We start from the raw sequence: 12,709 nt of genomic DNA on the forward strand, positions 1-12,709 counted from the left end.
TATTTGCATTATATGTCTATAAAGAACAGAAGAAACAAACATTTGGAAAGATTTATGAAATTTTATCCTATTGTAAATGTGCTATACCAATATGCCAATACTCTTTTCCTTGGAACAGTTTTTTCTGGATGAGTTGTCCTCTTTTTTCAAATGTCTCATTTGTAAAATGGTTTCTGGATTCTGTAGCTGCATACCTTCATTCTCTTGAAAAAACAAAAGCAAAACCTTAGCCAGACCCTAATTTGGGGGTAGTTCTCTTTAGACAAGTTAAATCTGATTAAATGAAAAGTATTTGGTAGTTATATAGGTTTAGATTAAACAGCCATGCTGCTTGATGAATTATCATCTCTTCTAATTAAGAGGTGTCTCATGTCCAAATTAAATTATCATCAATTTTGATGGTATCCATAGATTTTCTTCTCCTGTGGAAGCAAAAACAAAAGCCCTCCCCAACATAACACACGTTCTGGTTTCTATTCTGAGATCTATATATCTTTGAAATATACTGGCTGATTTAATTCTGTAGTTTTCTCTAATATCCAAAGTCTCTCTGAAACTGTGTTCCTTTATCATTAGCATTAGAAAATTCAGAGTTAATAAAACTCTGTCCAATCTATTTCTGGGGTTTATTACCATCATTTTGTGTTTACTTAGCATATCCTTTAGAGTTCCATTTGATCTTTCTATGACTGCCTGCCCTATACAGGTTTGTGTGGTATATCTGTAATATGTTTTTTATTATAATGAGCAAAAAAACCTCTTTATTTTCTTAGAGATATACAGTGGGACATTGCCCATATAGTTTTTATAGTTATACCCATATAGCCATAATTTCTAGAAAATTGGTAATTATCGAATTAGCCTTTTCTGAACTCAAAGCAGTTGCCAATTGAAAACCTGAACAGGTATCAATGGTGTGGTATACATATTTTAACTTTCCAAACTCTACATAATGGATCACATCCATATGCCAGATTTCATTCCTTTGAGTGTCCTTTGGGTTACTTCCTGCAGGTAGTAGATTTGGTTATACAAAGAACAAGTAGGACATTTCCTTATAATTTTCTTGGCTTGTTGAGAAGTGATGGAAATCTTTTTCAAACCTTTGCTATTGACATGGACAGTCTATGCCCTTGATCATCTGTGGTATAACAATTTCTTCCAGGGTTGAACATTCCATCCTGAAGGGAAACTCTTTAAGCTGGTAGGTAAACAACTAAAGAGAGTATCAGGAAGTCCTTGAAACTGACTAGATTAACTAGACTACTGCCTGCCAGAGGAAGCAATAAAAACTGAGAGTTTCTCTGAGACTAAGGGAACAGAGCTGCCACAAAGATTCTCAGACAAGTTGAGTTGCAAAAACAAAAACAAACAAACAAACCTCTTGGAGGAGAAAAGTTGTAAAGAAGATTCTGTGACAGAACCAGCAGCATGAAAAAAGAGAAACTAGCTGAACTGCCTGGAAGATATTTAGACCAGATTCTCTTGGAAAGGGCACTCCACCTGTTGAGTTTCCTGCAGATTGTTCAGTGTCCTGTATGGTCCAGGATTCCCAGCTTCATGAACTGTCACAGGTATTCTCAGTGTCAGTGTAGCTGGTAGAATTGAGTTACCTGGTGACTACAGTGCTTGCTTGCATCAGTCTCTCCTGCACCCCTAACAAGTCCTGCCCATGAAATAAAAAGGAGTACTTTCATTAAGGATCTTCCCTGTATTATCTATGGCATTTTTAGTACTGAGAATGACTCCATCTCCTCCATCCCCAGTATTAGAATTTGGGGAATTACAGAGGATGGGAACTGCTGACTGATTAAGTATGGTGCAGCACTCAGGCCAGACTTTGGCATAATTGGCAAATTAAGTACCTTCTTCAAATTTCTCCTAGACCCTGTGCTCTGTGCCTTCTTCTGCATACTCTCTGGGATGATTGAAGTTGTTACCCTCTCTATTTAAAGTTCATTGACTTGAATTTTCTAGGAACCTATTTGTGCTTGGACTTTCCATCTTCTTTTGTAGGAGTACACAAATGACTCAGTTTCAATCTGCAGTCTGTTCTGACTTTTAAGTTGAAGCTTGCTTCTTTAGGTCTCCTTGAAAGCTATGAGAAAGTTCTGATTAAGCCCATAGGAAAGAATGCATATGGGTCTCAGCTAGAAGGACTGAGCAATCTAAGGGACCTAAGACAGTGGAACCAGGATATATTCCTGGTGCACAAAAGGACCTTGCAGATACATCCCCCCATGGAGGGATACTCCCTTAACCTAAAGTCAGGAGAGAAGTCTTAGTCCCTACTTCAAATGACTTGACAGATTTACATGACCCCACCAGAATGGCATTGCCCTACATGTGGAATTGGGGTGGGGGGTTGGGAGGGGAGGGTAGTCAGGGTGCATGTGAGGGGGGAGAGAGGGCAAGAGGGAGAGAGGGAGTTAGAGAGGGGGAACTGGGATCGACAAGTAAAATAAAGTAAAAAAAAAAAAAAAAGAATGCATTATCTTATTAAGATTCAGGCTGTTGAATGCCAGCACATAGAGATACAGAATGAAGCTGCTTGTTGCTATCTAGACTCACGTGATAGATAGCAAGCCTGCCTTCTCTGATTCAAGGACAGAACAGGGATCTAGTTTACTTACTGTGTTGTTCTTTGTTCTGATTTGCCTTTAGTCTGTGTAAAAGCAGGTTCTCCTTGGGGCTGTTCCATGTGTTGTTTGGCACCAACTGGATAGTCCTCCCAACTCTGTCTTTTCATCATTGTCTTCTTTGTCTTAATACCCCTGTTTCAGGTTTCCCAGATGACTCATTGGAATAGGCTCTGACATTCTTTGGGATTGTTATTCCTAGTTACCTCAGACAAAACACCATAGTCTAACAGGAATTGATCATGTATTGATGCCCTTCCAAGATGTTTATAGGAGGCTATGTGGCTTTTATTTTGGATAATACAATCCCAAGTACCCCAAAAGAAAGAGGGATCAAGAAATGGAAGAAGAGTGTGAGTAAACAGAACAAGTTTATTGATGGTATGAAGTCCCACAATTTGCCAGTTGGCATGCACATTATTTTTAAGTGAAGATGCTTCAACTAACTACCTATTAGCCCAAACTTCTCAGGTTACAGATGGAAAGGATTTTTGAGGAGTAAAAACAACTAAAGTTCAGAGGAAGACTCCTGGACTACAGTATGGATCTTACTGTGTCCTGTGGCCTGGCCATTGTGAAGCATAGATCTGCAGTTCCTTACCAACTAACAAGAATATATGTTTGTTTATTTTCACTGGCATCCCTCTCCTCACAAGTTAAGACAGGTTATATATCACTATTAAATTATGGGTAATGACTGTGAAGGAAAAAAAAGCTGGGTTCAGGCTCCAGCATGTAATTTCAGTACTATAGAGGCAGAGATAGGAAGACACCTGCAGCTGGCTGGCTAGTCAGCCTGATCTAATTTGAATGCTCCAGACCAGTAACACATGATCAAAGAAAGGTGGATGGTGCTTGAAGGATGACACACAGGCTATCCTCTGGCTTCTACATGCATGTAGACATGTAGGTATTACACACACATACACATGCACACATAAACACACACACACACACACACACACACACACACACACACACACACACAATATATATATATATATATATATATATATATATATATATCCCATCACTATATTGGAGGAATACAAACAATAGGCTGTGGCCATAAAAAATTAATTTATTCTATGATGAAATAGCAGAAAAATCTCTCACATACTGAGAAAGACATGAACACTAGAGATATTTAGAGCACTGAAGATATATGACCATAAGAGACTCTCTATAACATAACATTAAATTAATTGTCAATAATACAAATCAATATTAAAATCTGAAAGAAAAGTGTCAAGTCACATAATTCATTAACAATTCTTTTTTAATAAGAAACACTAAAGTATTTAAACTAGATATTATAAACATAGCCTTGTTGTGAGGCATATTTCAAAATGTGACAAACAGGACAGGATGTACTGACTTTCAGCACATTTATGCAATAAGCCTTGATTTACTTCTGTGAAGGACAAAATTTTGATTCATGATATGAAATTTCCAAGAATATTTATGAAAATTTCCCAAGCATTGGAGAATGAGAAGTGAGATCTCATAGGGTAGACCCTTTTCTTCCACCAGCTAGACCTGGATCCATCCATAATATACTTGTAGGAAATGAAGTCAGGCTGATTTCATTCATTTCTTGTTATGGATGGACTAAAGCATTTTGATAATAAATACATAATTAGAAACAAAGAGTGGCTATTAGAAGGACAACTTGGGGGCTTCGCTATATGTATATAAGACAGAAGACTCACTACTAACATTCACCAATAAACTTTAAACTGGAAAGGTTCCAAATACAATCTCTTTCTAAAAGAGTAACCAAGAGCTCATGCCTTTAACCCCAGCGCTAGAGAGGTGTATAAGGAAGAAGCAAAGGGTCCAGTCACAGAGAAGACAGGATCTCCATTTCAACCTTGGTAGAAGTAAGAGCTACTGGCTGGCTGGTTTGCTTTTCTGATCTTCAGGCAAGCTTTATTAAATCATAAACAATATATCACCACAATATTTGTTTTCCACATGGAGCCTAGTGTTTTGGAGGGTGCTACAGCTATACCACTCTTGAACACATACTTAAAGGACTGTAAATGTTACTAAAAGGTTAATTGCTCATCCATGTTCACTGATGATAATAGCTTGAAATTGAGGAAACAGAAACCAAGGCACAAAAAAAAAAAAGAAAGAAAGAAAGAAAGAAAGAAAGAAAGAAAGAAAGAAAGAAAAATTCAGTCGTCAACACCTAGACCTATATTCACAACAAACACAGATGTCTAGATGCCAGTGTAAAAACACAATCATTACCTGTAACAAGCTTTTTTGGGGGGGCCATCAACCAACTCAAATCATGACATGGAGACTTGTTATTAGATATGAATGCCTGGCCCTATGCTCATTTATTGCTAACCCCTATTCATCTACATCTTGCCTCAGGGCCTTTTGCCTTTCTTTCCTCCTATGTGTCCCACCATCACTGCTTGCACTGTGCCTATGTGTCTGGCAGCTGGCTGGCTGGCTAACCCCGGTGTCTCCTCTCCTCTCTCATGCTCCTGAGCATAGATTCTTCCTCCATTTATTCTCTCTGCTCACCAGCCCTGTCTAGCTATCAGTCATTCAGCTTTTTATTAGGTGAATCACATCTCTTAGATGGTAAGGTGAAAAAGCAACACATCTTCGCATAATTAAATAATCACAGCATAAACAAATGTAGCACACCTTTGCCTAGTTAAACAAATGCAACACACCTCTCCATATTTAAAGTAATATTCTACACCATAAACAAATGTAACACATCTTAACATAATTAAAGTAATTTTCCACAACAAGTAACAGCCAGGACAATATGTCCCTACTAGAGTCCAGCCTTGAATATTCCAACATAGCTGACACATACGAAAAATATTTTAAACCAACTATGTGAGTGAATATGATAGAGGTCCTTGAAAAGGAAACTAATAAATCCCTCAAAGAAATTCAAGAAACACAAACAACTGGAGGAAATGGATAAATTTCTTAAAGAAAGCCAGGAAATAACAAACAAACAATTGGAGTAAATGAAAGAAAAAAATCCCTTAAAGAAAGCCAGGACAGAGGGGAGAGAAAAACAGTTGAAGAAAATAAGCAATGCTATTCAAGACGTGAAAATGGAAATAGAAGCAATTAAAAAGAAAACAAAAGAAAAACACAAACTGAGGGAATTCTGATTTCTAAAAATCTAGAAATTCAAAACTACAGGGCAAGCTTCAAAAACAGAATATAAGAGATGGAAGAGAGCATCTCAAATATTGAAGAAATGGATACATTGGTCAAAAAAGTTTAAATCTGAAAAAATTCTGACATAAAAAAATATAGGATATATGGAACACTATGGAAAAAAAACTAAACCTAAAAATATAGAAGAAGGAAAAGAATCTCAGAGCAGAAGCACAGAAAATATTTTCAACAACAGTCATAGAAGAAAATTCCCCTATCCTAAAAAAAAAAAAGAGGTAACTTTCAAGGTACAGAAAGCATACAGAACACTAAATAGATTGGACCAGAAAATAAAGCACAGAGCTTGTGGTTGGGGGTGGGAACAAGGTGGGAAAAGGAAAGGCAGAAGGAGAGGGGGAGAGAGGAGGAGGGGAAGGAGGAGGGAACTGGATAGTCCAGATGGGGGAAGGACAGAGAGAGAAAAAGCAAGGAGAGAGATATCTTGATTGAGGGAGTCATTACAGGGCTACCAAGTAACCTGACGTGTACAAGGATGACCCTAGCTAGGACTCTGAACTTTAGTGGTGAGGGTGCCTGAACTGGCTTTCCCCTGTCATTAGATTGACTACCTGAATTATAATAATAGAACATTCATCCAGCAACTGATGGAAGCAGATGCAGAAATCCATAGCTAAGCACTAGGCCGAATTTCAAGGATCAATAATAAAAGTAAAGGAATCAAGACTATTTTGGGGATACCCATAGGGACAGCTGGCCTGAGCTAGTGGGAGCTCACTGACTCTGAGCTGACAGCACGGGAATCTGCATAGGACCGAAATGGGTCTTCTGAATGTGGGTAACAGTTGTGTGGCTTGAGCAGTCTGTGGGACACTGGCAGTGAGACCAGGATTTATCCCTAGTGTTGGAACAGGCTTTTTGAAGCCCGTTCTCTTTAGAAGAGTACCTTGCTCAGCCTAGATAAGGGTCCTGCCTCAAAGTGATGTGCCAGACTTCCTTGACCCCCCATAGGAAGCCTCACTTTCTCTTAGGAGTGGATGGGGTGGTGTGGCGGGAAGGTAAGGAGAGCATGGTGAGTGGTGTAAGTGGGAACTGGGATTGTTGTGTAAAATGAGAATGTTTTAAAAATGATTTTGAAAATTAGTTTCCTGGATTTCAAAGATGGTTACATGTTAGCTTGTAGGAAGAAAGATTCTTCCACTATTCTCATCAGTTATGGAACCAGGGACCTAAACTTTGCATATTACAAATCAAATCCCACTTTTTATAGCTGGTGGTATGGTACTGTAACCATAAATTGGCTGGATTTAGGACTCATTCCACTATTTTTCTTTCATAATTTTTCAGAACCTATTCAGAATACAGTGGGTCCAACTAAGTCAAGGTCTGAAGAATGAGAGAGAAAGACACAGAGAATTTATGTTGGGAGATGTTCAGTTCCTTGTGTAAAAATGTTTGTGTCATTTAAATGGTGTCCGCTAGGCATTATTAGATGTTTTTCAAGTAAAACTCATTAGTCAAAGTCTTTAAAGATTTTTCCTAAATATCAAACCACAAAATACTTCCATCCTACCCAGCTATTAAGTATTTGTGAAATACATATTTTAGTTAATGAATAACTACATACAATGAATGTAATGTGGTATGCAATGTAGAACAATGCAGTCAAAGTAATGAATATTTACCGCACTGCACCATTACTATTTTCTTCAAGGGAAATAAAAAAATATCTGATTTCTGTGCCCACTTAGAGATTTAAGAGAAAGGGGAAAGATGTAGTTTTGGAGGTGGGAAACTGTGGTAGGGTGGAATCTTTGTTACTGGATTATAAAATGAAATTGCATCATTGGTCCACAGCCTGCTCTTTGGTTTTTTATCTGGTGGTGGAATCTCTGCATATAATTCTCCCTTGCTAAATCATCAGGATTGTTTTCCTCATCAGAGCTGAGTCATATCACCATCAAGCCCTTCAGCCTCCACAAACTATAAACTAAATAAAAATAGAGAAACTGTCTTACATTGTTCTTAGAAATGTAAATTTATTACAAGTGTTAAACAAAATATAATGAAGGTTCCTATGATCTTGTATGAAATAAATTAATCTACAATAATAAGCAGCAAATCAAAAAGTAGTTAGCCAGTAGTGAACAGTAATTGTCACAAGAACAAATACAGAACTTTTGGGGAGAGATAGAAATATTCTGTGTCTTGATTGTGTGTATCTGGGTAATTAATATGTGGTACTAACATATCAAAAATACAACTAAGAGTTATTATATACATGTGTATGTGTATATGCATAAATATTTTAGCAGAGTAAAGTTTACATAAAAACGAGTTGAAATGATAATTGAATTGGATTGATAGTAAAAATAGAATCTTTGCACATCCATATTGATTGTTGCTCTATTCATGGTAGCAAAGAAACGCTATGTACCAGCAGATGGATAGATAATGAGATTGTGTTCATATAAACAGTATAATATTTTCAGTTTAAAAATAAAGATGAAATGTATCAGAAAATAGATGAACCCAGAAAATATAACATGAGTCAAGGAGACCCAAACACAGGGGTAGATGAAATACATATTCACATATGTATAATATGTGCACATGTGTAATCTGATGTAATCATGGGTAAAATTTAAAACTTTAGAAAGAAAACTAAAATAGGGTAATATTACATGGTGAGACAGGAGAGGATATAGGCAGGATACATGATTCAGGAAGGAAAACATAAAGTTAATTTTTTTTAATTTAAGCTTTGTCAAAGGATGTTATTGTCATGGTAGATATGTAAATTCAACATATCTGTGTATTGAAGTAGCAAGAACCATTTTTATGTTTCATAAGAACCAAACCTGTGAAGCGGTTACTGTGCTAGACTCAGATTTTTTTTTTAAATTCTGTTGACAATCAGTGCACTGGAAATTGGACATAATTAGTCCTGAACACATTTGATATATTGACACATTGATGTAAACGGAGATGAGATTTTCTTCTGTCAGCCACCTGGTCCCAAATAATCACAAGAAAGCTTGTACTAATTACAAAGTGACCAGCCTGTAGTATTAGTTGATGAATAAACCAGCTCTTACACTTTAGTTAACCCATTTTTATTAATCTATGTATTGCCAAATGCCTTGTAGCTTCATTTGTCCTCTAGCATCTTTTTTCCCGTGCAGCTGCCTCACATCTCCCCTGACTCTGCCATTCTTCCTCTGATGGGAGATGTCATTCTGTACATATGTTTCTCATACTGGTTAATGAATAAAGCACTGTTGGCTAATAGGAAAGCAAGAGAGGAGGGACTAGGAGACAAGAAGGAGAGAGGAATTAGTAAGGAGGAATCAAGATGGAGAGTCTGGAGAGAGCAGGATGCCAGCCAGCTCTCTGGTAAGATAAGACCACTTAGATTAACAGAAATAGGTTAATATTTAAGGCAGATCTAGCCAATAAGAAACTAGTACCTGGCCAACAGCATTATATCTAATACAGAGTCTCTGTGCATTATTTGGGGCTGGCACGGCAGCAGGACGAGACCAGCAGCGGGCAGAAAAACATTACTTCTTACACTCCTCTTTGATGGCAGATGTCCTTCTGTATATATGTTTCTCTTATTAGTTGATGAATAAAACAGTGTCTGGCCAACAAGGCAGGAAGATAGGTGGGACTAGGACGAGGAGAAATTTGGGAAAGGTAGGAAGAGAGAACCTGCCAAATACAGTTGCCATGTAGGCTGCCGAAGGAGTAACAGGTACTTACCCTTTTCTGGTAAGATAAGAACATGTGAAAATACATAAATTAATAGAAATGGGTTAATAATTAAGATAAAGATAGCCAATAAGAAGTCTTAGCCATTGACCAACAATTTAGTAATTAATGTAGTATCTGTGTGTTTATTTGTGGCTGAGAAGGGTGGCAGGCCCTGTCAGGACAAGAAAATCCAGAAACACCACTCTATTTTAAGTTTGGCTTTCCTGCCTAGCCTTATTCTGCCTTGTTATAGGCCAAAGCAGCTTTTTTATTAACCAAATAGAATAAAACATATTCACAACATAAAAAAAGAATCATCCCACAACACATTGAAAATGTGTGTGAGTTTTTTTCTAACTCTATTTCAAACTATACCAAATAACTCTATAACAATGTTACTTGCTATGCAAATTTTATCACCATGTATGTGTAAAATAAGTGCACATGAGTTTTAGAATTTCAGTGATGGTCACATGAAAATTTTCAATATTTTTATCTACTTTTTTATATTTGATATTTTCATTAACAAACAACAAATAATGGACAGGATGAAGGGGAAAGAAACCCATGATTCCTTTCATAAGGATGTAAATTATCTCAGTCACTAAGGAAACCAGCATAAAAATTTATCTTAAAACTAAAATTATATGAAACCTCTTAGTATATGTTCAAATGAATCAGGGTCTGCCTATAATAGAGATAGTGATGATTATTTGGACACTGTGCACAATAACGAAGTTTTGAAATATTGTTCACCAAAAACAAATAGGCAACCTTCCCCCACTTGCCAGCTACAGATCTGGGGATAACAGACCCCACACCTCACATTGGCAGCACAATAGAACTAGCACTGGTGCCACTGATGCACCAGGATCTGAGCCTGTGCATGTGAGCCTGGGAGAGCTGGTCAAACCCTCACCTCGGTATGTCATCCTCAGACACTTCAGAGATATACAGAATATGACATTTAAGATGTTTTAATAAGTTCTTTTTTATGACTATGAGACATATCTTCTCCTGGAAGCACCAATCTACTTTGGAGAAGATGACAGGCATCAAAGAAACTCCACATGGATTTGCCTTTTTGTGGCAAAAGTAAGCTACTGGAAAAGAAAGTTCCCTTGCCTCAACTGTTAACAGTATGCTGTCCTAATTGAACAAGCAGGACACAAAAGAGAGTGACTGCCAAATGAAGACTGAATGGCTTTATATATGCGATGTGATATAATATGTAGTTACAATAATCTTCAAATATCCCCTTGATATAAATTTTAAGACCTTCAGAGTAGATTCCTACAGCTATTGATGACTTCAGATTCTATCTATATTGGTTTGCTGGTTTGTTCTACCCTCCATACATAATGAAATATAATTTGAAAATTAAGCAAAAATTATATTAGCAATGATTGCTCAGGAAAATAAAATATAGCCAGCCATATTATGTATTAAGTTTGTTTTCTTTGTCTGAAAAAAAAATCATTTACTGTCCTGCAGTGGTTGTTGTGACGTAAGAAAATGCCAATGTCTGCATGATGACACAGTGAAATGAGTAGGATAACATTAAAATTGTGAAATGTTTTAAGTTAATAAATCAGGTTTACTGCAAGGAAATTATTGAAATAGTGCAGAAGTCATCTTAGAGCAAGATGCCAGAAAGTGACATAGAGTTGTTTACACCATAAAAGGAGATGATCTTCATTTCACCAGAACAGAAAATGTTGATAGCACATTTCATCAGGCTAGCCAGGATATCTCCCAGTTTAAAGCCCAAGGGTTATTTATTTCAGCAATTTCCATTTACAATGTTCAACCAGCATATAATTCTTGGTAAATTAAACTGAGGATGCCAACACCAAACCTAAGGGGGAGGATACTAATACCTTATATGTTAGACTCATCACCTACACTATGTCAAGTATAACATTCACTATATCAGTAAACTGTCATGTGGTATTTAAGTTTACTGAAAAGCTGACACTGGAGGTAGTGACCCTTGGATCTGTGATCCCAGGACATTTGTCTCAAAGTGTCCTCCACGACCTCTTGTTCAGGAATGAACTGTGCTCCCTACCCAACCCTAGAGGAAGGAGAAAGAAAAAAACACCTCCCTGGTAGTCCCTGCTGAATGATGTTTGTAATCTGAAGCTCTGTATTCACATGTTGTTTAAGGTTTTATTCTTATTCTCCCTCTTGCTATATGCAAATAATCTTAATCAAAACCCAAAGTACAACTATCATGGATCATTCTCAGTACAGAACTAATTCCCAGTTCATTCCTAACAATGTTCACATGAATTCTAGTAATTTGGAATTTCCCCCAAGTATCCTTTCTTTGAGTAGCCACATAATAATGACAAAATTATATGTCACTATTATTTTGTTTTTCATTTTCACAGTTTTTGTTTTATATCACTGATAACTTGAACATTTTCTTTTAAAAGAAACCCATTAAGCCTTTACAAAAGCACACATTGACATGTTGACACTTTTGTAATTGCATTAAGAAGGATTCTTCAAATTCTTTGTATTGATCCCTCATTAGAAACATGTGCTATGGGTTGCCATTTGACTACCTGGATAGTCTTACTCAGTGTGACAAATGTTTTTTTTTTTTTTTTATTGTTTGTTTCTATATTTTCAAACATATTTGTTATTATTTAAGCATTGCATTTTATATGTTTATATAGTGAATTTTAATGTCTTATTCCCCATTCCCATCTCTCACCTTCTCCCTTAATCCCTTAAAATTTTTCTTCCCAACAGTGCTTCCCTTCTACCTTTATGTTTTATTTTAGTGTGTGCCCCCCTGCTTTTAGTTGGAGTTTCTTGCCTCAGCATGGCTGGAGAATTATTTACTTGAGCACAGTTAACTTTCCAATGGCTATACCACTGAAGAAAATAACACTCCCTCACACAACAGCCTTTAATTGCCAATAGTCACACAGGGAGAACTGGGGCCTCGTGGGCTCCTCTCTCATCTGTGAAAACATGTCGACTGGCCTAGTTGTATACAGACTTTGTGCAAATAGCTACAGCTACAGTGTGTTCATGAGCACAGTTGCTATGTCACGTTCAAAGGATGTCATTCTGATGTACATCTTCCCCAGTCTCTGGTTCTTACATTTTCCCAACATCTTTTCTACATTTTT

This window comes from Phodopus roborovskii, unplaced genomic scaffold, assembly GCF_943737965.1.
Source record: "Phodopus roborovskii unplaced genomic scaffold, PHOROB, whole genome shotgun sequence".
NCBI lineage: Eukaryota > Metazoa > Chordata > Mammalia > Rodentia > Cricetidae > Phodopus > Phodopus roborovskii.